Consider the following 24,960-nt stretch of genomic DNA (forward strand, 5'->3'; position numbering starts at 1 on the left):
GCATAGAAGTTAAATAAGCGGGGTGACAATATACAGCCTTGACGTACTCCTTTTCCTATTTGGAACCAGTCTGTTGTTTCATGTCCAGTTCTAACTGTTGCTTCCTGACCTGCATACAGGGTTCTCAAGAGGCAGGTCAGGTGGTCTGGTATTCCCATCTCTTTCAGAATTTTCCACAGTTTATTGTGATCCACACCGTCAAAAGCTTTGGCATAGTCAATAAAGCAGAAGTAGATGTTTTTCTGGAACTCTCTTGCTTTTTTGATGCTCCAACAGATGTTTGCAATTTGACTTCTGATTCCTCTGCCTTTTCTACAACCAGCTTGAATATCTGGAAGGTCATGGTTCATGTACTGTTGAAGCCTGGCTTGGAGAATTTTGAGCATTAATTTGCTAGTGTGTGAGATGAGTTCAATTGTGTGGTAGTTTGAACATACTTTGGCATTGCCTTTCTTTGGGATTGGAATGAAAACTGACCTTGTCCAGTCCTGTGGAATTTGCCCCAGATGGGAGAAGAGCTTTCTAATGCTGAGGCAAACCGAGGTCAAAGACAGGCTATCCCCACTCACTCTGAGGATTCAGGTTAGAGATGACCTGTTGCAACATCTAACGGGTGTGTGGCCACTTCAAATTGTGAGGAAAGTGTAGACAGTGGGAATGAAGAGCTGAAAATTCTCCTTTTCCAAATCATCCTTGGTGACCACAGGGCACATTCAGCTGTTGAGAGTCTGGGGTGAGGGGAATGGTAGGTGCTTGACAGCAGACTCCTCACAAAGGATTCCATAGAAAGAACTATAGAGCAGACCCTCAAATTCAAGGCCAAATGTGACTTCTCATCAGATGTGAGAGCTAGGTGATTGATAACAAGCCAGCCTTGTCTTCAAGGCTGCAGGAACCCAAGCCATGTGAGAGTTACACTGGCCACAAACTTCAGTTGTGTGTGACAGCGGGGCAACCAGGAACATCTAGTATGAGGTTCCTGAATCTTCCCCACCTCCAAAACCCTGGAAGCCACAGCCCTTCCATGCACCTTAGAAACAAAGCAGAACAAAAGGAGTGAGGGATGCTTCTGTCATTGATGGGCATTTTTATCCAAGAAAGACTACTTTCTAAATGGACTATTTAAATTCCCAGATCCAATGCAGCTTTAAACCACATAGAACATTTGAATGTTTTTCTTGGTAATTAGTAAATAGGGATTTTGGAGGAAGGCAATTAGTTATGACTATAATAAACAAATTACATTTATACTGTACATTTGAATTGTGAGGTGAATTACATTTGTGAATCTGCTACCTCTAGTTCTGCCCACTCATGAAAATCTTAATTCAAATCGTCAGCAAGTTCCGTCCCCACAGTGGGTTCTTTATATTGAGATTTTGTGGTTACAACCTAAGAAGTGCTGAAAAAAAACCAGTAAATCTATGCACTGCAAAAATAACAGCAGAATTGCCTTAGGTATAAATGTATAAAAACATCTACGGAGGATACAGAATTAAGTTCTCACACTTCCTTTTCTCCTCCAAAGGAAGCAAGGAAGAACCTCTAGCTATGGCTTCTGGGCTTCTCTCTCTTCTCTAGTCTCGCTTCTTCCTTTTATGTTGCCTGAGCTTCTACTCTGCACCATCCAGGTTGTCTTGTCTCATATCCTAGGGGTTGTTTTTTCAGGACCTTTTTTTATTGTTTCTCTAACATACTTGCTCTAAGCACCCCCATGTGAAAGTGAAAGTGTTAGTCATGTCCGACTCTTTGTGATCCCATATACTGTAGCCCTCGAGGCTCCTCTGTCCACGAAATCCTCCAGGCAAGAATACTGGACTGGGTAGCCATTCCCTTCTGCAGAGGATCTTCCTGACCCAGGTATCGAATCTGGGTCTCCAGCATTGCAGGCAGATTCTTCACCAGGGAAGCCCCACGCCCCGCAAGTACCCTCATGGATACACTCTATTCATTAAATCTCGGTAGGATGGTCTCTGCTAATGAATCTCTACCAAGGTTTTCTGCTTCACACATGTACCAACACACACTGTGCCTTCCTGATTTATAATCCTGAGTTTGCCTTGAGTCACTTGCCAAGCCCTAGAAGTTCTCTTTCTAGCAGTAATGCTCTCTGTCCTAGCCTCTGCATGAGTGAACTGGGCATGAAAAACATCTTCAAGAGTTACTGAAAATGGTTTTCGTCAGAGTCAAGCCCAAGGATGCTATGAGAATTTCTCTGCAACATCATTAATCACCCCAGACGCAGTTGTGTATAGTGTATAGACTTTACCATTAAAAGGTATCTTAAACATTGCATCATTCCTGCACATTTTCCTCTGGATTTATGCTTACAGTTACATTTTTGGCAGCAGTAGTTTTCGCATTTATCACTTGCTGCTTTGGATGAATTGCTTGAATTTTTAGTTTTTTTTTTTTTTTACTACTCTTCTGAATGTCTTAAACTTTTACAGTTACATGAGTACATTGCCTTTGGTTAGTCAAACTAGAGTTTAGAACTTAAAGAAGTTAATTTAATGAGATTGTAAGAAAATTCTTCTTGGGGACATTTCACAGTCTAGTAATTAAAACATGTATTCCTCTGTGAAATCAAAGGATAATCTCTCTCTAATGCAGTCAAATTGTCATAAAAAAAATAGAAGGAGCATCTTCTTTTCTGTTCTGCTCATATATAAACCCATTTTTAAATCCAGGTATTAAATAGAAAATAGGAAAATAAATATTTCATTTCCATGAGATGGGCACTGAAACCAACAAGCAGCATATTGAGGAGATCAAAATGAACTGTGTTTTCTTGTCTCATGTCCTAGATGTGGCTTCCTTTTAACAGGACCCTTATTGGCAAGCCTCTGGCCAGGTTAACATAGACACAGGAGAGAGAGAGAGCCCAAGACTTGCCCCTCCGTGTGAGACCTGCTACTTCTGGAATCTGGGGTGAAAGAAAGCAATGCAAAATGGAGGGGATGCAATTGGCCAATGTGAGAGCATATTCCCTAAGATATTATCTGTACGCATGCAATCCAGAAATCATTGACTCCTATTTTATACCAGGTATTGAACTGTGTTCTCTAGAAATAAGGGCACAGTTTCTACTTTCCAGGAGTTCATAGCCTAGAGGGGAAATAAAATATACACAAATGATCCCAGTAATCAGGAAGAGAGTAATGGCTGCAGTATACAGTACCAACCAGAATGCTGAAGAAGTGCAGAGGGAGAAAGAGACTGAGGTGTTTGGGAAAGGGTTCAAGCAGAACATGGCTTTCAAGCTGAGCCTTGAAGTTCATGAGTATGATTTCCCAAGGTAGGCATGAGGACTGTGGCTTTTCCAGGGGTGGAGAGGTAAGATTAAAATGTAGAGAGACAGAAACCACAGGTCTATTCATGGCATAGAGGTGAAAAAAAGAGCAGAAATAGGACCAGGATGACAGAGGAAAGGGCAGCCACTGAGAGAAGAAAGCAAATTTGCTTCATAAAGGAGGAAAGGCAGGAGATTCTTAAGCCTTTCCTCCAAGCCCCGCTCTACACTCCCAAGGCACTGACAGAAAATCAGAACCGTTTTCAAAGACTGCATAACTAAGGGAGATAGGTTTGTTCAACAGACAGTAAAGTGGGCTATTGGAGTGCATAATCCCCTAGAACAAGGAGGGCTGACTATGTTAGGGAGCATCGCCATTCTGCTGTATTATTAGTTCCAGTTGGCTGATTTAACAATCGGTGCCTCATTAGAAGTAAAAATGTAAACCAGATCAAACAAAATTTACATGAAATGTTTTATTCAGCTGAGTTTTCCCTGAAATTCAAATTAGCTAGATAAAAACAAAAACAGTGGAAGACAGTTAACAAAGCCAAATTTTCCTAAGATCTCTGTATATTTCAGGCATAATTTTGCAGTAAGCCTGGCACTAGAATAGGGGACCATTTGCTTATATTCAATCAAAACTACTCCATCTAGAACAGAGATATTCTGTGACCCATTAGACTTCTAACAGGATTATTCTAAGAAATTTGGAGAATTCCATACATAATCATCTAGAAGTCTGTGATTAATGTGAAAGCAAAAGAACATCTTCTGTCAAATAAAGGGAATACAGAATTTTCATTTATTAAGAATGAACTCACTCTACGATCCTATTTCATGTTTCTGAAGACACAACTCTCAAAGAAACAATTGAGGGCATTAGACATGCAATTTCAAACTGTCCAGTGAGCAATGTGTGTGGCTGCTGTTTATGCTCATTATTCACAAAACCGTTCTTTGTGAATGTGTCCTTTAATTTGGGGAAGGATCCAAGCAGCATGATGATTCTAGAATCATCACCATTTAATATGAATTAAGAGGCTTTCAAAGGAAGACACTGCTTGATAGGACCATCCATATGAAACAGTTAATCATATATAGCCAATAAGACCTCGGTATCTAAGGGAAAGGGGCAGAATCAAACACAGCAAAGGGGAGAAAGGGGCCACATAGCTTACCTGGACTTTGCAAATCTTCCTCATTTTTCTGTCTTATCTGACTTAATGCAAGACTGAGCCAGCCATTTTCCTCAATAAATCTAGTTTAAACAGCTGCTTAGAAAGAAAATGTAACTAGGTCAATGCACATTAAAAAGATGACCTAAATTTTTCTCCTAATGATTTAATAAATGCTTGACTAGAAATAGGAAAAAAGAGATTTTTAAGGGAAAAGATGAAGTAACAGCTTATCATACTTCAGCAAATTTACACTCTGAGGGAAAACACCTATCTTATTTTCTATAAAGGTGCTTAGTCAAATACAAAATTACTATACAGACAATCTAAGTAGAGACTAAGAAAATGAACATTTTACCAAAATGATGCCAATAAAAAAAAGCCCACATCTCCACCTGCCTTTAGAAAAACTAATGACTGATTAAAAAGTGTTCTAACCATTAATCCTACATACTAACTTAAAATAACAGGTCAGCATGGAACAACAGAAGGAGAAGGAATCCTTGTGATTTTAGGTGAGGGTAGTAAAGTTTGCTTGCAGAAAGCAATGGCACCCACTCCAGTACTCTTGCCTGGAAAATCCCATGGACAGAGGAGCCTGGTGGGCTATACAGACCATGGGGTCGCGAAGAGTCGGACACGACTGAGCGACTTCACTTTCACTTTTCACTTTCATGCATTGGAGAAGGAAATGGCAACCCACTCCAGTGTTCTTGCCTGGAGAATCCCAGGGACAGCGGAGCCTGGTGGGCTTCCGTCTATGGGGTCACACAGAGTCGGACACAACTGAAGTGACTTAGCAGCAGCAGCAGCAGCAGCAAAGTTTGCTAATAATTCAACTGCCAAAAATTGCAAATTTGGAAAGGCTTGGAAATCTGTTTTAAAGACAAAATAACCAATTGTTTCAATTGACACAACCAATCAGGTCAACCATCAGTTCTTGGGGTGTTTGGATTATTGGGTTTCTCTCCCATCTCTAGTCTCGCTTCTTCTTTTCATGTTGTCTGAACTTCTCCTGTGCACCATCCAGGTTTTCTTCTTTCATGTCCTAGGTGTCCCTGAAAACTCGGGATTACTGAACACTTACTGCTTCCCAGACATTGTATAGACCACATAGAGTTTGGTGAAACAAAATTGAGGAAGACACAGTCTCTATCCTTAGTACAGTTCAGTCGCTAAGTTGTGTCTGACACCTTGCTGCCCTATGGACTGCAGCACACCAGGCCTCCCTGTCCATCACCAATACCAGAGTTTACTCAAACTCATGTCCATTGAGTCAGTGATGCCATCCAACCATCTCATCTTCTGTCATTCCCTTCTCCTCCCATCTTCAATCTTTCCCAGCATCAGGGTCTTTTCCAATGAGTCAGTTCTTCACATCAGGTGACCAAAGTATTGGAGTATTGGAGTTTCAGCTTCAGCATCAGTCCTTCCAATGAATATTCAGGACTGATTTCCTTTAGGATGACTGGTTGGATCTCCTTGCTGTCCAAGAGACTCTCAAGAGTCTTCTCCAACACCACAGTTTAAAAGCATCAGATCTTCAGTGCTCAGCTTTCTTTATAGTCCAACTCTCACATCCTTACATGACCACTGGAAAAACCATAGCTTTGACTAGACAGACAATTGTTGGCAAAGTAACGTCTCTGCTTTTGAATATGCTGTCTAGATTGGTCATAACTTTTCTTCCAAGGAGCAAGCATCTTTTCATTTCATGGCTGCAGTCACCATCTGCAGTGATTTTAAGTGAAAGTGAAAGTGGAGTCGCTCAGTCGTGTCCGACTCTTAGCGACCCCATGGACTACAGCCCACCAGGCCCTCCGTCCATGGGATTTTCCAGGCAAGAGTACTGGAGTGGGGTACCATTGCCTTTTCTGGCAGTGATTTTGGAGCCCCCCAAAATAAAGTCTGCCACTGTTTTCACTGTTTCCCCATCTATTTGCCATGAAGTGATGGGACCAGGCACCATGATTTTAGTTTTCTGAATGTTGAGCTTTAAGCCAACTTTTCACTCTCCTCTTTCACTTTCATCAAGAGGCTCTTTAGTTCTTCTTTGCTTTCTGCCATAAGGGTGGTGTCATCTGCATATCTGAGGCTATTGATATTTCTCCAGGCAATCTTCATTCCAGCTTGTGCTTCATCCAGCCCAGCATTTCTCATGATGTACTCTGCATATAAGCAGGGTGACAATATACAGCCTTGACGTACTCCTTTTCCTATTTGGAACCAGTCTGTTGTTCCATGTCCAGTTGTAACTGTTGCTTCCTGACCTGCATACAGATTTCTCAGGAGGCAGGTCAGGTGGTCTGGTATTCTAATCTCTTGAAGAATTTTCCACAATTTGTTGTGATACACACAGTCAAAGGCTTTAGTGAAGTCAATAAAGCAGAAGTAGATGTTTTTCTGGAACTCTCTTGCTTTATCAATGATCCATCGGATGTTTACAATTTGACTTCTGGTTCCTCTGCCTTTTCTAAACCCAGCTTGAACATCTGGAAGATCACGGTTCACATACTGTTGAACCCTGCTTGCAGAATTTTGAGCATTACTTTGCTAGAGTATGAGATGAGTGCAATTGTGCGGTAGTTTGAACATTCTTTGGCATTGCCTTTCTTTGGGATTGGAATGAAAACTGACCTTTTCCAGTCCTGTGGCCACTGCTGAGTTTTCCAAATTTGCTGGCATATTGAGTGCAGCACTTTCACAGTATCTATCCTTAAGAAACTCACTACCTAAATGTGAGGGGAAGGAGACCAGATATAAATAGAAAAATTAAAATACAATATGGCAAGTGCTATTTTAAAAAGTATGGAGTAAGCACTAGTAAGATCTAGATGTCAGAATACCTAATTCTGCTACTTTTTCCTCCTCCTTAAATCAAAACCCTTAAAATTCTTTTCTCACCCACCACCCTTCAAGGACAACCTAAATGTAATCCTGGGTACTCTGAAAAATCAACCAACATGAAAAGCAAATCTTTTCATTTAAAAGAAAGAAGCAAGTCAGAGCATCCCACTCCTAAATTGGGATGTAAGAATGAGTCTTTGCTAGCATTGTTTCAACTTCCCACAGGGTGAGCAAGAAGGTAATATTCTTGCAAAGTGTCTTTTCCAAGAAATGGGTCTTCAAAGAGCCTGTATCCATTCCATCACTAGGGCCATAGACAGGTTACTTAACCTGTCTGAGCCTCAGTTTCTCCATCTGTAACATGGTCAGAATTATAATCCCTACCTCACACAGTTGCTGCCAGAATTAAATAAGGTTGCAATGCTAAAAAAAAAAAAAAAAAAAAAGTGAGTGCTGGAGGGGAGGGAGTGGGCAAGTAAAGTACCTGAATTCTTTAATTAATGCTCAATAAGTAGTCACTCTGATTAAATAAATCAACTTCTGAAGATGCTGCCTATTGTATATGCATGAGTTCCCAAAAGGCTTTTTACAGCTATGGGGCAGGCAGCATAATGAATTTCATTTGGATCTGGGGAATATATTTTACTCCGTGTACATTGTCTTGAAGCTACATTGCCAACGTTAGGTTTTTAAATGTAATTGCTTTATTGCACCATGGTTATCAGTCTTTTGAGTTAATATATAATTTCATCTTTAACAGTTATTATAAAGCTCAACACTGAAAAAACTGGCACAGCTGTAGGACAGAAAAGTGATGATATTGGTAATGCATGATATCCAGAAGGAATGGGAGGAGAAAATTTGAGCAGAAAGTTTTTCAACAGGGAAGGTTCACTGAAATGTAGCTTTACTGGCCAGAAGCCTGAGTGCCTTGAGTGGAGGTTTCACGCTGGTGAAGTCTTTCAACCGGACAAAGGTTTTCAAGTGGAAAACTTAAGCACAAATTAAAAAAATATTATGAAGAAAACCTAGCCTTCCAAAGCAGTGCCGTAACCTTTCCAACTGGCTGCCCTACACTTCAGAACTAAGAGGGTGAGAGAACTTAGTTGTTCAGATGTATGATCTGAACACATCTGGCTTTTAAGAGCTTTAAGCGATCCTTTTGCAAAAAGCTGCTTGTGCTCACAGAATGCACATTTAACCTGCAGCTTCCCAAACACTTTTTGTCAGCCTTCCGTCCCTACTGCTTAGCTCTTACTCTTTCTAGGCTGGGAATGCTCCCTGTCCCATCTCCCCTTTCTGCCTGTTTCAACCATATTCAATAAGTAAGACTTATTCAAAGGCCATCTTTTCCAGGGAGTCCCCTCAGCATCTTTGGTTGTGATTTTTTTTCTTGGTCCTCTGTATTTTTATGACATTTGATTTTTGTCTTGAAGTGAAGTCTCTCAGTCGTGTCCAACTCTTGGCGACCTCATGGACTATATCCTACCAGGCTCCTCCGTCCCTGGGATTCTCCAGGCAGGAATACTGGAGTGGGTTGCCATCTCCTTCTCCAGGAGATCTTCCCAACCCAGGGATTGAACCCAGGTCTCCTGTATCGCAGGCAAACGCTGTACCACCTGAGCCACCAGGGAAGCTCGATTTTTGTCTTGATCACACGTAACTACACACTAGGGAGATGTATGACCCATGTCCACCTCTTCTGGGTGTGAACTCTTTAAGCTTCAGGACTCTGACTTCCACATCTTTGTACACAGTGCAAATACTTATAGCCTTATAGCCTAGGTTATTTGAAAATCTCTCTGAGCTAATTGACAGAACAAAAAATAAATGGCTTAAAAGTTACAAAGTGCGCTATTTATGACTTCATAGCAAGAGTAATAGCAGATACTGTGCTGGCCAAAAACCCATCTTTTTCTGGAGAACCGCCTTCACTCACTATCAGTAGCATCAGAGGGGCCTCAAGAAATTATTGAACCATAATCCAACGCCTGGGCTTCCAGATGACCTACATTTTAAGCTTAAGACCAGTGAACCATTTCATAAATTGAACTGGCAAAACTTTTACAAACATGCTCCTGGGATTCAGCCTTTCTTGGAAGAGAATTGCTTGGGTGGACTCAGGATTATTGGACTCATCACTGTATTTGGAGCTCCTTTTACCAAAGGTTAGCATTTGGAGGGAAAATAAGAACATATATGACCATTTCCTCCTTGCCTCCTTTACCTTCTTCCTCTTTTTTTTTTTAACAAAGTGCTTAACACTCTTAAAAATATTATCTCTTTCATCTATTACATATTGATTGTTTATTGTCTATCTTCCTCACTAGAATGTAATCTCCACAAGCAGTCTTTGTTTTGTTCACTGATGGATCCAAAGAGTATCTAACAATGCTTTGCACACAGCAGGCCCTCAATAAATTCATTGGAGAAATGGATAAAAAAGTGAATAACAGACTACCTCCTAACAAGTATTTCTTTGCTGATAAGATAGGCAAAGGGCCAGGGGTGGAAGTGCTGAAGATATAGGAAGATTGAAGAGATTTAATATGCCAAGGAAAAGGGAATATATATGAGACTCTGTGCGTGTGTGTGTGTGTGTGTGTGTGATTACAGATAGTCTCAGGTAAATAATGTGGGGAGAAAAACCAAATGCTAAAAATTTAGCTATGCCCACAATGTCTGAAAAGTGGAAGTGTTAGTCACTCAGTTGTGTCCAACTCTTTGCAACCCCATGGACTCTAGCAAGCCAGACTCCTCTGTCCATGGAATTCTCCAGGCAAGAATACTGGAGTGGGTTGCCATGCCCTCCTCCAGGGGATCTTCCTGACCCAGGTATTGGACTTGGGTCTCCTGCATTGCAGGCAGATTCTTTACCAGGTGACCTGCAATGTCTAGGAGAGTCAAAAGTATAGTTAGCAGGAAGAAGACAATGTGCCATTGGCTGGTTTTGTGTGAGTGTGCAGAGGATGCTCAAAACATTACTCTTTCCTGCTGAGTCCCTCCTCAGATGGTTTCGAGCAGGTTTTTCAGCACTGTTGACATCTGGGGCTGGCTGAGTCTCTATTGGGGAGCTGTCCCATACATCACAGAGTAGTTAGCACCTGGCCTTACTCACTAGACACCAAGTTGCAAGTAGCCAAATATGACTCTAGAAAAGGCCAAATGCTTGCCAGATGAAAGTGGAGCAACTTACCCCTGCTGTAAAGCACTGGTTGAGAGTCTGTCTGGGATGAGTCTTACAGTCTTTTTCTCTCTGGTCTCTCTTCCTTTTCTCTCTTGCCTCCATCTTCCACATCAGCATTTTCAACCCCTCTGGTCTCTCCTCAAGGCCCTAGCTCCATCCTGGAGACTTTTCAAATTCAGACTGGCCACCATTCCTGGATTTTTCCTGAAAACCTGGTGATCCTTCCTGGCCATTGCAGAAGTTTACATCATCATTCTTCATAACCAAGCATCTACAAAAAGCAAACATACAGAAAGGAAGCAAATTAACCTCGCTAATAGCAATCACCTTTCAGAACATAATTTCTGAGCACTGTTAGAAAAATCACTACTATACCTCCGCCAGAGGAAAGAGAAGGGACGAGGAGGAAGAGAGAACCTTCTTTGCTACACAACTATTCTCACACCCTGTTTATCTCAGAAGTGGGAGTAAAGATGTTCCACAATGATGAGCACACAAAAACTAATCTTTTCAGTAATAGATTTAAGTCAGACTGACTTTCACTTCTGGTAACTAAGATAGAGGCTAAAATTTATACCCTCCCCCAGTTTTTTGGGCTCCAAAATCACTGCAGATGGTGATTGCAGCCATGAAATTAAAAGACACTTACTCCTTGGAAGGAAAGTTATAACCAACCTAGACAGCATATTCAAAAGTAGAGACATTACTTTGTCAACAAAGGTCCGTCTAGTCAAGGCAATGGTTTTTCCAGTGGTCATGTATGGATGTGAAAGTTGGACTGTGAAGAAAGCTGAGTGCCAAAGAACTGATGATTTTGAACTGTGGTGTTGAAGAAGACTCTTGAGAGTACCTTGGACTGCAAGGAGATCCAACCAGTCTGTTCTAAAAGAGATCAGTCTTGGGTGTTCTTTGGAAGGACTGATGCTAAAGCTGAAACTCCAATACTTTGGCCACTTCATGCAAAGAGTAGACTCATTGGAAAAGACCCTAATGCTGGGAGGGATTGGGGGCAGGAGAGGGAACAACAAAGGATGAGATGGCTTTATGGCATCATCGACTTGATGCACATGAGTTTGGGTGAACTCCGGGAGTTGGTGATGGGCAGGGAGGCCTGGCGTGCTACAATTCATGGGGTCACAAAGAGTGGGCCACGACTGAGCGACTGAACTGAACTGAACTGAACTAGTGATATGGGAGTAAGATTCTTTATTCCATTAGTCCTGATGTTTTTTCCAATTAGTTCTTAAGCATCAAAATCCACGTCAGAGTCCAGCAGAAGCCAGGAGGGGTAGAGAGAGGTATTTAGAAATAGTTTAGCCTTCAGTCTTGATTTGTGCCTAAAAGAATGTTTTTTAAAAGGCTGCTTTAGCCTTTAAATAGTTTTGCAAGTCACATTTCATGACAACACTGTCTAGAAAAAATGCACTGTGAGCCCAAGGCACCAGCACAGAATCAAAACATCCACTATAAATATCATGGTGAATCAGATTGCACTGGGACAAATTAACTCCCCAGGAGCAAGTTTGAGATTTTCCAGGAAGCCTTGATTCTTTCAGGGCATTATAGGGATCATTTAAAGTGCAAAAATTTATGAGATCTCTAAACACACGGCTACACAGCACACACCCACAGTACAATTAAACTGGGAGCTCATTTTCCTGAATTCACAGCAAGGACATAAAAAGCAGAGACAGAAGGTTGATCTAAATTAGATACTGTTTCCTCCAAACCTTTAAAAACCTTGTACATTTTTTCCTCCCGTACAACCAGCTTTCTATACCTCCAGCCTATTTACTTACAGATTTTTAGCTTTGAAAGTGATACAACTAAAAAGATACAAGTCTCCCTTAGGCCACATCCTCCAAAAGACCAGCTGAAGGTGCTTTCAATTGCAATCAGCCCTGAGAATGTTTGGCTTAATCTCCACTACAGCTTCTGCTTTCAAACTACAGTGGCCCAGAAGAAGGAAGGCCAAGGGAACAGGATGGGAAAAGGAGAGACATCAAAAGCACTGCAGAGCATCCTCTGGGTGCTGTGAAGTGAAAAGAGAATAATTATTTTGGGGGGAAATCAGACAAACAAACTAGACACAGTAGCTCTCTTTTTAAATACATGAATGGACTATATAGTTAAACATACCGAAAACATTTTCCTAAAAGCTGATGCAATGTAAGAAGCTGAAGCTGAATGGTTCTATAAAGACCTACAAGACCTTCTAGAACTAACACCCAAAAAAGATGTCCTTTTCATTATAGGGGACTGGATAGCAGAAGTAGAAAGTCAAGGAACACCTGGAGTAACAGGCAAATTTGGCCTTGGAGTACGGAATGAAGCAGGGCAAAGGCTAATAGAATTTTGCCAAGAGAATGCACTGGTCATAGCAAACACCCTCTTCCAAAAACACAAGAGAAGACTCTACACATGGACATCACCAGATGGCCTACACCGAAATCAGACTGATTATATTCTTTGCAGCCAAAGATGGAGAAGCTCTATACAGTCAAGCAAAAACAAGACCAGGAGCTGACTGTGGCTCAGATCATGAACTTCTTATTGCCAAATTCAGACTTAAACTGAAGAAAGTTGAAACCACTAGACCATTCAGGTATGACCTAAATCAAATCCCTATGATTATACAGTGGAAGTGAGACATAGATTTAAGAGACTAGATCTGATAGACAGAGTGCCTGGTGAACTATGGATGGAGGTTCATGACATTGTACAGGAGACAGGGAGCAAGACCATCCCCACGGAAAAGAAATGCAAAAAAGCAAAATGGCTGTCTGAGGAGGCCTTACAAATAGCTGTGAAAAGAAGAGAAGCAAAAAGCAAAGGAGTAAAGGAAAGATATACCCATTTGAATGCAGAGTTCTGAAGAAGAGCAAGGAGAGATAAGAAAGCCTTCCTCAGTGATCAGTGCAAAGAAACAGAGGAAAATAATAGAATGGGAAAGACTAGAGATCTCTTCAAAAAAATTAAAGATACCAGGGGAACATTTCATGCAAAGATGGGCTAGATAAAGGACAGAAATGGTATGGACCTAACAGAAGCAGAAGGTATTAGGAAGAGGTGTCAAGAATACCCAGAACTGTACAAAAAAGATCTTCATGACCCAGATAATCAGGATGGTGTGGTCACTCACTCACCTAGAACCAGATATCCTGGAATGTGAAGTCAAGTGGGCCTTAGGAAGCATCACTACAAACAAAGCTAGTGGATGTGATGCAATTCCAGTTGAGCTATTTCAAATCCTAAAAGATGATGCTCTGAAAGTACTGCACTCAATATGCCAGCAAATTTGGAAAACACAGCAGTGGCCACAAGACTGGAAAAGGTCAGTTTTCATTCCAATCCTAAAAAAAGGCAATGCCAAAGAATGCTCAAATTACCGCACAATTGCACTCATCTCACGTGCTAGCGGCTTCCCTGGTGGCTCAGATGGTAAAGCAGCTGCCTGCAATGTGGGAGACCTGGGTTTGATCCCTGGGTTGGGAAGAACCCCTGGAGAAAGAAATGGCACCCCACTCCAGTACTCTTGCCTGGAAAATTCCATGGACGGAGGAGCCTGGCAGGCTACAGTCCATGGGGTCGCAAAGAATCGGACATGACTGAGCAACTTCACTTTCACTTTCACATGCTAGTAAAGTAATGCTCAAAATTCTCCAAGCCAGGCTTCAGCAATATGTGAACCATGAACTTCCAGATGTTCAAGCTGGTTTTAGAAAAGGCAGAGGAACCAGAGATCAAATTGCCAACATCCGCTGGATCATCAAAAAAGCAAGAGAGTTCCAGAAAAACATCTACTTCTGCTTTATTGACTATGCCAAAGCCTTTGACTGTGGAAAATTCTGAAAGAGATGGGAATACCAGACCACGTGAGCTGCCTCTTGAGAAACCTGTATGCAGGTCAGGAAGCAACAGTTAGAACTGGACATGGAACAACAGACTGGTTCCAAATAGGAAAAGGAGTACGTCAAGGCTGTATATTGTCACTCTGCTTATTTAACTTCTATGCAGAGTACATCATGAGAAACTCTGGGCTGGATGAAGCACAAGCTGGAATCAGGATTGCCGGGATAAATGTCAATAATCTCAGATATGCAAATGACACCACCTTTATGGCAGAAACCGAAGAAGAACTAAAGAGCCTCTTGATGAAAGTGAAAGAGGAGAGTGAAAACGTTAGCTTAAAGCTCAACATTCAGAAAACTAAGAACATGGCATCCAGTCCCATCACTTCGTGGCAAATAGATGGGGAAACAGTGTCAGACTTTATTTTGGGGGGCTCCAAAATCACTGCAGATGGTGACTGCAGCCGTGAAATTAAAAGATGCTTACTCCTTGGAAGGAAAGTTATGACCAACCTAGATAGCATATTAAAAAGCAGAGACATTACTTTGCCAACAAAGGTCCATCTAGTCAAGGCTATGGTTTTTCCAATAGTCATGTATGGATTTGAGAGTTGGACTATAAAGAAAGCTGAGGGTTGAAGAATTTATGCTTTTGAACTGTGGTGTTGTAGAAGACTCTTGAGACCCTTGGACTTCAAGGATTTCCAACCAGTCCATCCTAAAGGAAATCAGTCCTGAATATTCATTGGAAGGACTGATGTTGAAGCTAAAAATCCAATACTTTGGTCACCTGATATGAAGAACTGACTCATTGGAAAAATCCCTCATGCTGGGAAAGATTGAAGCTGGAAGGAGAAGGGGAAGACAGAGGATAAGATGGTTGGATGGCATTACCGACTCAATGGACGTGAGTTTGAGTAAACTCTGGGTGTTGGTGATGGACAGGGAGGCCTGGTGTGCTAAAGTCCATGGGGTTGCAAAGAGTTGGACACGACTGAGCATCTAAACTGAAGTGAACTTAATGTCAAGTACAATAAGATTGGAGTAAGATAATCTCATGCATTTTATTCCTAGAAGGTGAATTTGTGATAGATTTAAAAGAAAATTAGAAATGGAGCTTATGAGGAAGAATGGGAGAGAATGATGTTTAAAAAATTATCTTTATAATAGGACATCTAAAGCCCCAATGTTTATAATAAATATTTAAAGCTATTACTCATCTTTATTGAAATAAAATATGTCATATCAATTATATTAAAAGTTGGGTTCTGGTTCCCATTCTGTCAGTAATCAATCTCTGTGACCTTATGTATACTTCCCTTCTCTTTCTCTCTGTTTCCCAGCTTTTTAAGTCAGACAATTAGACTAGATTATGTCTTGTACATGTACATGCTTAGTCACTTCAGCTGTGTCTGACTCTTTGCAACCCTATGGACTGTAGCCCACCAGTCTCCTCTGTCCCTGGGATTCTCCAGGCAAGAATACTGGAGTGGGTTGCCATGCCCTCCTCTAGGGGATCTTCCCAACCCAAGGATCAAACCCACGTCTCTTGTGTCTTCTGCATTGGAGCCACCTGGGAAGACCCCAGATTATGTCTTAAACACTACTGAAGTGAATAGACAAAATTTGTGTAGTTTCTGGGATTCTTTTAGTCCTGAAGACTTATCTGGAAAATATGTAAAGGTAATACAACATTTTTTTTTCCCTTTGCTCTTTATTTTGAAAACACCCAAACTGCCTTAGTTGCTCAGAACTCTCTTCAAGAACAAGGAACATCAACATACCCATAAAATGAATTCTAGGTATTTGTGGAATAGGCAGTTCTTGAAAGAATGTGGAATAAATGGCCTGTAAAGGCCCTTCCCTCTCATTTTTTGAACTGTTGTAATTGTTTACCTTTCTAACTAGACTGAGAATTATATTATCCAAGAGAGAGAAAAATATAAGCAATCTAATGCATTAAAAGGAATTACAGAATATCCCATGGGTGGTGGCCATCCATTATTGCCTAAAAATAAGAGCACTTAGTGATTGGAACTGAGCCAGGTAGTCTTTGTAGGGGGATTAAGGGACAGGGGAAAAGTCTGGAGTATGAGGCATGGCAGGGGAGGGCAAAATTGACCTATAATGAATAAGCCAGGGCTTTCAGCTAAGTATCTGGGAAAATCCAGCTGTGCTGCAGGAGCTGGGTGGAAGTGAGTAAAAATGGTCAGGTTGGATGGTGAGGAAGGGAGGCTGGTCACTGAAAGTAAAATTCCCTGCTTCGTAGTTTTACCAAGGGCTCTTCTTGACCAGTGGAGAAGGAAATGGCAACCCACTCCAGTATTCTTACCTGGAAAATCCCGTGGACAGAGAAGCCTGGTGTGTTACAGTCCATCGTGTCTCAAGACTGAACACAGCACAGCTCCTTGTCCAGGTACAAAGTATTTGTTTAAGAATGTTGCCATATGCCAAGAGATGATTGGGCAGGTCTCTTTATCCCCAAATGAACAAGTACCAGATAAGAGTATTGGCCATCTCGTCCACTTCTCACGACTTCAAGGTATGTGTGAGGAGACCAATCGTACCGCGCCAGACCAAAGCTCCCCAGCTAGAAGAGCCAAAGTCCAAGGGGACTATCTCCTTTTACCAATTTAATTTCTAGAAAAACTCTAATTATCAAGCACTGGATTTCTTCCAGAAATTAGGAAAATGGTGACTTCATTGCTGAGTCAACTTGTCCTGTCAGACTGTCAATCATTGACTTTTCTTTTTTATTTTTTTTGCTCTTTGCTTTTAACACTTTTAAGTGGCAACAGTGGTGTATGAGGGAATGCGTGTGTCAGCTCAACTGGTATCCTGGTTCCTTGACCTTTGTGGCCCTTTGACCAGCCCTGGAACTCAATGAAAGTCTAATGCATAAAAGGAGGCTCTCTTCTTTTTCTCCTTGTCCAAAGTGAAGCCACTTTATACAACTCCATAAAGTACAATTTCTCCTTTTTTCCAGATTTAAGAGGGTTGACCATAAAATGGGACTGTAGGAGACTTTTTTCCTTAACTCTGAATCAGCAAACCAAAAATTAGAATTTATTGCATTCCTAGTACAGAGGTCAGGACACCAGAGCAAGGATTCAAGCCAACACAAAGACAAGAATTCCTTTTCCTTCCAGAGGGGCCTACTGCAATAATTCTTTGAAGTAGTCTAAAGAAGTTTTCATCCCATGAAAAACCTCCATCTGAAATACATTTATTTTTTAAAAGGTAGATATACACAGTCATCTTGTGAGACACATTTTATAAGCAATGCATAACCTAAAATGTTAGTAATGAAAGGAAGTAGAATCACATCAATCCAATAATCCTGAAGAGCCATAAAATCTCTGATCTGCCTCTGGAAGAGGACTGGAGCTTATACCACTCTGCTGGTCAATAAACATTCCCAATTCCACTCAGAAAAATGTTCAGCTATGAGTCCAATGTTCTGAAAATATGTGGGTGTAGAAATCAATTCTGAGCAAGACTCTCCTAATAAGGAGTTCTAAGTCTTTGTCTACAACGCCTTTCTAACGTTTTCAAAGAGTTCACAACTGACCCACCATTGAAGAGACATGTGCTTGCTCTGTTTCGCCCACAGAGGTCATACACTGATGGTGAAGAACTCTGCTGCCTTTCCCGGCTCCTTTGCTAGGGTTAAGAACATAATCTCCTGAATTAAAGGAAAACCTCTCAAGAACACACTTCATGCCAATTGATTATCCACATTGATATACTCAACAGATGTCATTTACATGCACAAAACCCCTCCTTACACAATGAATGCATGCTAAAAATAACCCTTTCTGCTCCCACTCATAAAGAAGAATTGTAATGTAATGGCTATATGCAAGAAAAATTTTGAATTTGAGTTAACTTTTTTCAATTAAAATGTTCATAAAATGTAATACTTTATATTTCATAATAAATCATTTGTGATATATCCTTACTATAAAATAGGATACTTCTCTGTGTCACGGTAGCATATAAAGTAGTAATTCTTAATAAATTATTCTGACCAAAGGACAAAAAGAAAATGAATATATTTCAGTAAAAAAAAAACAACAAAACTATACACAATGGATAGTTTGTCAGGAAGCTGTAAATTCACAAAAGGAAGCTTTCCCTGATTATTTGGCTCAGGGGTAGAAAAACTCTCTTCAAGCAAAATACTTTTCCACTAGAATATAGTCTTTGTCATGTTTAAGTCATGTCAATTGAGTTAAGACCATATTCTTTACTACACCAAGTAAGATGAAAGAGCTCAAGGTAGGAATTTAAATTGTGAGAGAATATGGGTCACATTTAAGTGATATTCAATTTGCTCCTTCACATGGCTCCCTCATAACTTGAGCTGTATCTCCACCCTTCCCAATCTCATTCCTGACACCACTTATTCTCCCACTTCCCCCCACCTGCAACCTCCCTCCATCATCATTACAAACTCCACTATTCCCTATCTTCCCTACAAACAGTCACACACAGAGTAACACTGTTCAAATCCCAGCTCTACCACTTACTGCCTGTGTAACCTAAGGCAAGTTTCTAAATCTCTGTGTTCCTCATTCCTCATCCTCAGCCCTAAATTAGGAATGACACCACTCAATTCATAGGGTCTTTATAAAGATTACAAGAAATTGTTCATGTGGAACACTTGGGAAGTGCCCACTGAATATTGGCTGTCAATAGTATTAATTTCTCTGCCTATAACATTTATTCCACTCCTCACCCCTTTTGGCATATTCAGTTCCTGCACATCTTTCAAATAGCATTTTAAACAGGAAATCAAATAACCACAATCTTGACTAGGTCAATATTCTTCTTGTTTATACTATGTCCATTATCAACGGACTTCATATCCCCTGCTGCTGGTTTCTATGTACTGCTTTCTCCTACTAAACTGTTAGCTCCATGGAGGCAAATTCCATATCTATACTGTTCCCATATTACTCCCACCCCTCACCAATGCTTAGTACATGTGACCTCAGTTGCTTCAGTCATGTTCGACTGTTTGCAACCCCATGGACTGTATAGCCCACCAGGCTCCTCTGTCCATGGGATTCTCCAGGCAAGAATACTGGAGTGGGTTGCCATTCCCTTATCAAGGGGTTCTTCCCAGTCCAGGGATTGAACCCATATCTCTTACATCTCCTGCATTGGCAGGTGGATTCCTTACTGCTAGCGCCACCTGGGAAGCCCATTTGCACAAACCAGGCCCTCAAAATAATTTGTCAAAAGAATGAAAGAAGTAATGAATGAAAGTTGACTGGCAAGAGAAACTCACATTTGCTTGAATTTTAATTGTGTTTTAATTTTATTTCGAACACGGTTATGATTTCTTCTACATGTTTAACTGCCTACTCATAGGCATCACTTCTCTTCCACTCCCCAAAACTTCTGTTGCTACTGAAAGAAACAGAATGATGGCAGTTGCTCAATGAGAACAAGTTAAAAAATTATTTAAAATGGAAGCCATGAAAATTGCAAATCCTTCCTTGAACTTTTTCCTTTGTAAACCTCAACACAGAAGGCTGCTTCTATAGCCTAGTGTCTGGACCATATGGTCTGTACGTTGCTTACTGCTCTAACTTGCTATTTGCTTCACCAAAGTATATTTAGCTGATTTTACTTTTTAAAAAAGGAAAATATATAACATTGAATTCTTTATTTAAATCTATTATATTTAATCTGTAAAAGCTAAGTAAAACATCATTTTATTTTTACTAAAATCTTTGTTTCATGCTAAGGCTAAACTTAAGTTCTAGTTTTCCTCAGAATTTTAGGTTGTTCAATTTACATTATAAGGTTATGTATGGAAATGCTAACTCCACAGTGAAAGTTATTATGTTTGCAATTATTTAATTCTGTTACAAAATAATGTTTTTTCAATACCTATTAAATGTGTCTGAAATGTTTTCCTGTTCATGGTAAGAAATTTGCACAAATATCTAGTAAGTAATTATTGGTACGGAGAAGGCAATGGCACCCCACTCCAGTACTCTTGCCTGGAAAATCCCATGGATGGAGGAGCCTAGTAGGCTGCAGTCTATGGGGTCGTTGAGGGTCAGACACAACTGAGCGACTTCACTTTCACTTTTCACTTTCATGCACTGGAGAAGGAAATGGCAGCCCACTCCAGTGTTCTTGCCTGGAGAATCCCAGGGACGGGGGAGCCTGGTGGGCTGCAGTCTCTGGGGTCACACAGAGTTGGACACGACTGAAGTGACTTAGCAGCAGCAGCAGCGATTATAGGTAAAATGCTCACAATTGCATGATGAATAATGAATAATGACAATCATTAAATCCTAGGGATCCATGTATTTATTCAGCCAATATTTATTAAACATCGATAAGGTGTTAGACATTGTGCTAAGCAATGGGCATATAACAGCACAGACATGGACTTGGCCTCTTAGAAGAGAATGCTGGCATTAAAGAAATAAACCTCCAAAAAATGTAAATTATACTTATGGTAAAATCTATAAATAAAAAGGATACCAGCAGAGTTAATAACTGAGGGGACCTAATTTAGATTCAAGTGTTAGGAAAGTCTTCTCCAAGGATGCGGTATTTAAAATAAAACTAAGAAAGAATTAACATCAATTCTACACAAACTTTCTCAGAAAATACAAGAGGAGAAAGTACTACATGAATTATTTAATAAGACTAATATTTCCCTGGTACCCAAATCAGACAAAGATAGTATAAGAAAGAAAACTCCAGAAAACATCCCTTATGAAATAGAAGCAAAATCTGTTAACAAAATGTTGTTCAGTTGCTCATTCGTGTCCAACTCTTTGCTACCCCACGGACTGCAGCATGCCAGGCTTCCCTGTCCTGCACCATCTCCCAGAGCTTGCTCAAACTCATGTCCATTGAATCAGTGATGCTGTCAAACCATCTCATCCTCCTGCCACCCACTTCTCCTTTTGCCCTCAATCTTCCCCAGCATCAGGGTCTTTTCCAATAAATTGGCTCTTCACATCAGGTGGCCAAAGTATTGGAGCTTCAGCTTCAGCATCAGTCCTTCCAAAGAATATTCAGGGTTGATTTCCTTTAGGATAGACTGGTTTGAACTCCTTGCTCTCCAAGGCACTCTCAAGGGTCTTCTCCAGTACCACAGTTCAAAACCATCAGTTCTTTGGCACTCAGCCTTCTTTGTTGGCCAACTCTCATATCCACACATGACTACTAGAAAAACCATAGCTTTGAGTAGATGAAACTTTGTCAGCAAAATAATGTCTCTGCTTTTAATACACTGTCTATGTTTGTCATAGCTTAGCAAAATACTAGCAAATTGAACCCAAGAATATGAAAGCAATAATACATCATGAGAAAAGGTAAGGCTGGTTCAACATTCTGAAATCAATAGATGTAATTCACCATATCAACAGATTAAAGCAGAAGATCACATAATCATCACAAAAGATTTAGAAGAATGTATGTAACAAAATTTAACATCCCTTCATAATAAAAATCCTTTTAGCAAACAAGGATTAATAGAGAGTTTCCTCAGTGTGATGCAGAGAATCTCCAAAATGTCTCCAGCTAACATCACAGTTCACAGTGGGAACTGCCTGCTTCCCCGAGAGTGAGAACAAGACAAGGATGCCCTTTCTCACCACTCACATTCAACATCTCACCTGAGGTCTGCTCAGTGCGATAAAGGGAAAATTTAAAAAATGAAACAAAAGCAGATTGGAATGAATGGAATAAAACTATTTTCGGACAGCATGATTTCCTGTGGAGAAAATCCCAAAAAATTTATTTAAAAGTTAGTAGAACTACTAAGTCATTTTAGCAAGAGTTAAAAAACAGGTCAATTTTCTTATATCTTGTATTTCTGCATTTTTATAGTATTTCTGTATTTCTATTGCATTTCTATATGCTACTGCTGCTGCTGCTAAGTCACTTCAGTCGTGTCCGACTCTGTGCGACCCCAGAGATGGCAGCCCACCAGGCTCCCCCGTCCCTGGGATTCTCCAGGCAAGAACACTGGAGTGGGTTGCCATTTCCTTCTCCAATGTAGGAAAGTGGAAAGTGAAAAGTGAAAGTGAAGTCACTCAGTGGTATCTGACTCTTAGCAACCCCAGAGACTACAGCCTACCAGGCTCCTCCGTCCATGGGATTTTCCAAGCAAGAGTACTGGAGTGGGGTGCCATTGCCTTCTCCTCTCTATATGCTAGCAATGAACAACTGGAACTTGAAATTTTAAAATAGTATAAAATGTAATATGTATAAATCTAACAAAATATATGCAGTTTCCATAAGCTGAAAATTACAGATGTTTAAAAAAGAAATCAAAGACCTAAATAAATGGAGAACTTGTATCATGTTTATTATTGGAAAACTCAAAGTTGAAATATAAATTGTTTTAAACTTATCTGTATTCAGTGAATTTCTAATCAAATCCCAGAAGACATTTTCTTTTGAAATTAACGAGCTGATTCTAAATTCATATGAAGACACAAAAGAACTAGAAAGCCAAAATAATTTTGAAAGAGAAGAACAAAATTAGAAGATTCACATTACTTGATTTCAAGACTTGTGATATTGGTAAAAGGCAGGCATATAGAGTAATAGAATACAATAAATACCAAAAATAAAGTGGCATGTATATAGTCAATTGACTTTTCATCAAAATGCAAAGGCAATTCCATTAAGCATATTGGTTTTCAACAAATGGTGCCAGAGCAACTGGGCATCTATAGGTAAAAAAAAAATAATTTCAACCCACACCGTCTATCACATATAAAAAGGAGCTCAAAGTAGATCATACACATAAATGTAAAACTATAAAATTTCTAGAAGAAAACGTGAGGAAAATATTTATAATCTTGAGTTATATAGAAACTTTTAGATATGACACAAAAATATGACTCATAAAAGTACTGACAAATTGGACATTATCATAACTTAAAACTTTTTTTCAAAATACACTGCTAAAAGAATTAAAAATCTACACACTGGTAGAAAATGTTTGCAAAGCATCTATCTAATAGGCGACTTGTATCTTAAATTCATAAAGAACTCTCAAGTCTCAATAATAAGAACTCTCAAATTCTCAATAATAATAAAAAACTCTCAAGCCTCAAAAAATCCATGAAAAAGCCATGGGCAAAAGATTTCAACATATATTTCATCAAGTAATATACACATATGACAAGCTCATGAAAAGATGTTGAACAAAATGAGTCATGAAGAAAATAAAAATTAACACCATAATGAGATACTATTACATTCCTATTAGAAGGACTAAAAAAGAAAAAAAGCAGAGGAATGACAGTATCGTATTCTGGCAAAGGTGTGGCACACCTGGAATACTCATATTAATACATTGCTGGGGGGAAGTACAAAACTGGAACCACTTGAAGAAACATTTTGGCAACTTCTTATAAAATTAAACAAACACCATATGACTCAGCAATTCCAGTCTCTTGGTACTTATCTAAGAGAAATGATCATGTATATTAATATACAAGTCTGTAAGCAAATATATACACTGAGTTTACTCATAATCCTCAAAAACTGGAAAAAAACCAAATGTCCTTCAACTGCAAATGGATAGACAAAGTGTGGTTCAGTTCAGTTCAGTTCAGTCGCTCAGTCGTGTCCAACTCTTTGCAACCCCATGAATCGCAGCACGCCAGGCCTCCTGTCCGTCATATATGCAGTTGAACAGTACTCAGAAATAAAAAGGAAAGAACTACTAATACAACAACTTGGCTGAATCTCAAATGAATTATGCTAAGCAAAAGAAACAAGACTCAAAGTCTAGACTGAATCCATATGTGTAGCATGTTTGCCCAGGGCTGGGCCTCAGGCAAGAGATTGATTACAAATACTCACAAGGTAATAATATTTTATCATGATGGAATTGTTTGTATTGATTGTGGTGGTAATGGTGGGTACATGACTCTAAGAGCTGTTTAAAATTTGAGAACGCTACACTAAATAGAGTAGGTTTTAATATATTTAAAGTATATCTCAGTAAACCTGATCCCCCAACTTAATAGTTACCATTTATAGAGTATACTTTTAAGAATTTTCAAACCCTCAAGAAAACAGAATATAAGCATATGTATAACCAAATCACTTTGCTGTATACCTGAGACTAACACAATACTGTAAAACAACTATACTTCAAATAAAAAAAAAAGAATTTGCAAATCCTCATTTATATGCAAAGAAGCTACTATGCTTCCTTTTTTAAGGCAAAGTGGCAAAGATCTAGAATAGTATTGCCTTGTATTTCTTAAGGTGAACAATGACTGCAAACCACATATAGTATTTTAATTTTCTAGTAGTTATGTTAAAAAAATTTTTTAAAGAAGTGAAATTAATTTTGATAATATATTTTCTTTAATCCAATATATAAAAATCTTACTACTCAACATGTAACAGACGTAATATTGTAATTATTAATGAGATGTTTTGCATTCTTTACATTCGATTAAATCTTTGAAATCTGGTTTGTATTTTATACAGCTCACTTTGGACTAGTCACATTTTAAAGTGCTCAATACAACATGTGTGTAGTGGCTATCAATTAGAGCAGACCTAGAACACTCAAACCTGCACTTGAACCCATGA

The 24,960-nt window shown here is 39.7% G+C and overlaps 1 long non-coding RNA gene across 2 annotated transcripts in view; it reads right to left on the reverse strand.

Annotated features, from left to right (window-relative positions):
- LOC104994647 overlaps positions 1–24,960 on the reverse strand; it is a 44,617-nt gene that overhangs the window by 9,672 nt on the left and 9,985 nt on the right. The window contains exons 2-3 of one of the 2 annotated variants that reach the window (XR_825972.1): positions 10,514–10,775; positions 436–1,030 (exon numbers count right to left, since the gene is read on the reverse strand). This is a non-coding gene — a long non-coding RNA (uncharacterized LOC104994647). Of the gene's footprint in view, positions 1–435; positions 1,031–10,513; positions 10,776–24,960 lie in introns of those variants that run through there. The other variant, XR_825971.1, reaches the window with a different exon arrangement.

Source organism: Bison bison, unplaced genomic scaffold (assembly GCF_000754665.1).
Source record: "Bison bison bison isolate TAMUID 2011002044 unplaced genomic scaffold, Bison_UMD1.0 scf7180017864263, whole genome shotgun sequence".
NCBI classification, from domain to species: Eukaryota; Metazoa; Chordata; class Mammalia; order Artiodactyla; family Bovidae; genus Bison; species Bison bison.